Source organism: Gobio gobio (genome assembly GCF_949357685.1).
Source record: "Gobio gobio genome assembly, chromosome: 9".
Lineage (NCBI taxonomy): Eukaryota > Metazoa > Chordata > Actinopteri > Cypriniformes > Gobionidae > Gobio > Gobio gobio.
Window position 1 is genome coordinate 10,085,301 of NC_137115.1, and position 6,085 is coordinate 10,091,385.

A 6,085-nucleotide genomic window follows, 5' to 3' on the forward strand; every position below is an offset into this window, starting at 1 on the left:
GTAACATATATAGCAAAGTCAGCCAACCATATTTTGTTCAAAATAATTTACACTTACACTTTTAAAAAATGTGTGTTGTTTTTAGCCCAATGGCTGGGTAAATATAGGACAGAACACATGTCGGGTTAATTACCGAGAAAATTTGTTTTTGTCTAGTCGTTTGACGAGAATGCAAAAAAGGCTGTGATTTATAACTAGGTTGTTACATCTGACCCAAAGGCTGGATAACACAAAAACTACCCAAACACTGAAAAAATTACCCAATAGACCCAACCCTGCGTTTTAGAGGTCACACAATTCAAATAATGATTCAAATAAGTGTACATTTTATATAACATCTGCACGTAGATTTCATGCCAGTGCTGTGCTGCTAGTCAAGCATCACTTTCAATATTACTCATATTATGTGGATGTACCTTAAATGTTCATCTTCAACATGTAGACCTCAAGCAACCACCTACAACAAGTGTTTCACAGAGCTACTGCTCTTCTTTTTTTTCCTCGGAAAATGTAAAAACCTTGTTTCAGTACATGAAAAAGTATTGAAAATACAAAAACATACTCCATTTACAAGCAGTCATTTGAATAAGTGCAAGAGACTGTGCCATTACAAGTGGAGTAAGATACAACACAGTGGAGTTAGTTACATGCGTAAGAGAAAGAGAAGTGCTTTCCCCTCCTTAAACAACCTATAAACAACATAATCTTTAACCCTAACCCTAGACATTAAAGTTTTTATTTTTATACTGTTGTCTGAGGTCAACTTATTATGTTTGCGTGGTTTTTACATTCAAAAACATCATAATAAATAAGTAATAGGCTATTTTCTATCCTGGTTTTGAGCCTCTCTCATGGAGCGCTCGATTTTTATGGGCGTGCCACACTGAAGACTTGGAAAGTAAACGCCCACTGCTATGATTGGATAACAGTTTTGCATAATGAGTTTCGGCTCCCCCGTCAGTACAACTTCCAATTTACAGAAATGGCAACCGGAATCCGCCCACAGGGCTCGCAAAATGTCTTTATCAAACAAACACAATGATTTATCTCTTATACACCCGCAATTAATTGGAATGTTATTTTTATTACTTGACCCGCCCGATCGGTGGATATATCCGCGAACCGCACATCACACACACAAGCCAAGCACATGCATCAGCGAAACTTCACTGCAGACAAATCAGCATGTTCAAAACTTGCACAACATAATAAGTAGATATCAAACGATGTCACGTGTAAATAAGGGGAAACTGAGAGTGAGGACTCAAGTGCGGGTAAGGTTGAATTTATTAATAAAATAAACAAAACAAAAACCAACGAGGGGGAAAAATCTAGTGATGTTAACAGTGACACCGAAGCTCCGAAGCGTATTTCAAATAAATGAAACGATTTTCAGTGAAGCTTTGTATCGATGCTTGATTCGTTCTATCAAAATCATGTGACCAATGACGTCCGAAGCTTCGTTTCACCCACACCCACGTGACTGCTTCGTACTCTGATTCAAAAAGGTTTAAAAATGCGTGACACGGGTTGTTAGAAATGTTGTATTGCACTAGTTTATTGTTGCAAGACTTTGTCATGGTTCTGAAATATGGGAACACTTTCATTTGAGTTCGCCCATTAAGCTTGATAATATATTTGGCTTTTTTTCTGCAGCCTTTATATATACATATATATATATATATATTTGGGCGAAAGCCAGCCTTCTTTTTTTTTCAACTTTGTTCATTTTCAAGTATTGGAAAAATTAATTGGTTAAAAAATATTGTTGTTATTGGCAATTATGTGAACCTATTATCTCTCTCTCTCTCTCTCTCTCTCTCTCTCTCTATATATATATATATATATATATGTGTGTGTGTGTGTGTGTGTGTGTGTGTGTGTGTGTGTGTGTGTGTGTGTGTGTGTGTGTGTGTGTGTGTGTGTTTCTTTGGGTTCATGCACCTGCATTTATTTATTCATGAGTTTTATTTGTTCACAAACAGGATAAATGTCCACATTCACAATACAAAAAATGTTATCTAGGGGTATGCAATGGAACAGTTTGTTGTCATGTGTTTAATTTATTGATTGATTCATTCATTCATCTATCCATTAATTAATTTTTGCTTCTAATAACCGGTAACCCGTGTTTTTACAACCTTCTACCCGTGAAAGTGCACTGGAACGACAGTCAAACCTGTGACTTCCCACCCGTGAACTCGTACTAGATCGATGTACTCCCAGTTACGAGATCTGACGTCACATAGCTCGCGAAACAACAATGACAGCCCCATACGGATGCGGTGTTTATGAAACAAATATACAATTAATGTTAAATAAAAGGTATAACAGTTTCTCTTGCCGTATGCACCGTTTTACCCCTCCGTTTCCCTCAAATAAGCAAGTAAGTAAGCACCTTTGGCGATATAAATTATTGTAAATTTAGCATAAGCCTCATACTGTCCGCCATGCTTTGTTTACATCTAGCTACCACACGATTCCTTGCGCTCAGGCAGTTTGGCGTGACTTTGCCTGGAACGCTACAAAGTCGCGAGTCGTGGTCTGAAGTTGTAACTTACGGGCTCAAAAACCTGCCTGGAACGCAGCATAAGATAATGGTTGCAAAACATTTTGCGACACAGTGCTTTCCCTCACTTTCACCAGCAGAGGTCCTCGCCGAGCTCTGATTTGAAAATCTTCGAGTAATGAACCTTTTTCTGATACAATTGTGCTGAAAGCTTCACTGGTTCAGAAAGCTTCACTTCGCCATCACGAGAAAAATCAAACTTGAAATACAAAACTGACTGGAACCGAAACATGGAGCATAACAGGGAACAGGATACACACAACAACGATTCCGACAGCAGACTACAAACACGAGGAAACTATAAAGGGTGAAAATCAGGAGGGAGCGGGTGGAAGAAATCAAACAATAATCAGATTACAAGGGTAGGAATCAGACAGAGACACAAAATAACAAAACACCAATGTGCCACACAAGACAGGACAGGCATGTGACAAACGATCAGTAACAATGCAATACATTTAAAAATCACATATAAAAAAAACATCTTTTACTCACATAAGTGTGTTGCACCGTTCCTGTCGGATCCGATATAGAAGGCACAGCATTGTGTTTTAATCTCAATATGTCTGCAAATCCAGTCTCGACCTGTAGCTTGTTTACAAACGAATCAGCGGTGAAATGAAGCAAACAAACGCGCAATGTCTTATGCACGTGAGCTGGATCTTCATTAAAAATAAAGTTCAACCACTCATTCCTAATATTAGAATCTGAAGGAAGCTTATGCAGTGACTGCGATCTTCCACAACCAGGCACAGCGCAATATCTTACTATCTTCGGCATGTTTATTGCTCTGTAGCGCGATCCATTTAGCTCCACGAGTCGGTGGGCGGGCTTGAGGCGGCGCTTTACCACACGATGACGTCAAGGGTTGGCATATTCTGAGATCTCTCGTTTTCTGGGCCTGGTGTCAATAAAAGCTTTTCTTTGACTAACAAGGAAGTTTTCAGCTCCGAAACGTACAGGATATTCTTATATCACGATTCACTTTTATATATCAAAGGCTGAATGAAAAGTTTATTTCGCAATTCATGACCCCTTTAAAAATGATTGATATGTGAGCATTAGCCAGGATTTAGTCTTTTCACTTTTGATTTAATTAATTATTATTCATATTATAAAACCTTTCGTTTGAAAAGACACACAAAAATGTGCTTCCACAGACAAACTCAGTAATAAAAATGTTATCCTCATCTTCAAGAGGTGGGCAATATGACCAAAAATGTATTTCATGATAACGATATATAATTACAATATGGTTATTGTTTTATCTTATCTTTGTTATTAAAATGAGAAAAAAGATGTAAATAAGAAACAATAGGACAAATAAAAGCATTTTTTAGGGAAACAGTAGTCGATTTAACAGTAGCATTCAAGTAAGTAATTCAGTAATCTAATAATTAAATTTAATAATCAAATGTAAAATAAAACACTGCATAGTCTTTACTAGGGATGCAACAATACAGTTAGTCCACGGTTCAATACATACCTCGGTTTTTAACCACGGTTTTCGGTTCGGTTCGGTTCAGTTCAGTTCTGATGGCTTGTCACATACATTTTTTGTTATTCTATTCTTAGGCGACAGGAACAGCAAGAGGTTAAAGAGAAAAAAGACTATTTTTTTATTGCAATACTCTTTCTTTATTTTACTTAAAAGAATTGAAAAACCTTACTTAAACTTAAAACTTTACTTAAAAAAACCTCTTGTACACATTCCTAGTGTATTGTATAATATAAAATAAATATATATAAAGATTTACACTGGCAGATCAGAGCTGTACAGCAGCATTTAAGTATGAAATTGAATGAATGAATGTAAAAATAAAACACTACATAGACTTCACTATAAAATATACACTGATTCTTAGCTACTGTATCAGTTTTTCAGTCAAGAGCAGTGAGTGATTTTCCCTTTGTCTTTTGTTGTTTTATTAATAGTTCACTCAAAAATGAAAATTCTGTCTTCGAGAAATGAATACAGGTTTGGAACAATATTAGAGTGAGTAAATAATGACATCATTTTAGAGTTGAACTGTCCCTTTAAGGACAGCGTGTTCACTACTGCCCTGTTGTCAATTTAAGACCTGCGTGCATCTAATATACAGACACGATTGCGATTTTACTTTCACTTTAGACATTACCGACTGTGTTTATGTTAACCATGTGTGTATTTGAAAGTATTAGCGCAATAAGACGACTACTTAGTCCAGTAATCGCGTGTTTGACAGGCGTTTAGTGCGCGCGTTCTGAAAAGCGCATGTTAAAACCGCGCACGCGAATGAAACCGGCAAGCCTTTAAAACGCATGCAAAGAATGAACTTTGGTGATTGTGAATAACTATAGTGTTCCGTGAGTATAACTCCACCATGAACGTGTGATGTGAATGTATGTCGCGTTGTTCAGTATTGGGATGGAGGCAAATTATAGAATTTGTAGAAAAACCGAAAAAACGCAATTCACAAGCGCGTATTGAACCGTGAATGCCGTACCGAACGGTTCAATATTATATTGAGAATTGTGGCATCCCTAGTCTTTACTGAATGAAATATAGATTGATCCTTATTAAAGTTACTTAAGTTATTCAGTCAAAAGCAGTGAGTGATTTTCTCTTTGTCTTTTGTGGTTTGATTCAAATGAAGGATATAGACAGCAGCAGGTATATCAGGCTGCTGTCACTTTAAGACGGATACACGGATCCAATATATTGATCCATATTTCTCCCAACTCTTTATATTAACACAACTGACTGTGTTAATGTGAATACTCAATGCATAATAATTTGTCAGGCAGTGCAAGTTATTTTTCACTCCATATTGCTCTTAATAACTCTTTTTAACATCAAGCATGTTTCTTTATCGCTCCAACATGTCAAAAACTTTAAGCAGTTCCGCACCACAACATATATTGTCATATTACCCAGCCCTACTCAAAAGGATAGCTCAAGATATTTCACTGACAACAGCGGAATGTTAAAAGAACACTGATATGGAAAAAGCTGCTAAAATTTTGTCCATAGAAACAAACGTTAGCTAACATTAACTAGCAAGCTAACATCACTCGTCTGCTAGCGAGTAAATTCACAACAGCACAGCTATTTGCTAATTGCTCTATTCTTCAGTCCTATAATTCAGTGAGCAATATCTAATTGCTTAACATGCTTGCTTTGCATAACATGCTTTACCTTAAAGGGGTACTTCAGCGCTGGGAAGATGAATGTGTATTTAAACTGGGTCATGTATGTAAATGTGACATTATTTTTGAATTTGGTGCTTTCTAGACCGAGAAAAGACAGAAAATGTATTTTTGTCTCATGTAGATGAAAGACAACAACTCCCAGAATGCACTTGCTTCGCTGCCCAACGAGGCCCCTCCCAAAGCCACGGTTACTGGTTATCACTTGCCCACCGCGGCTCCACCCCACCGTCGTTTTGATATTCATAGTAACATTTCGTTCAGTTAGCGAATACACTACAATTAAAAACTGAACGTGTCTTTTCAATAAAGTGTGAGTGAGCCGAA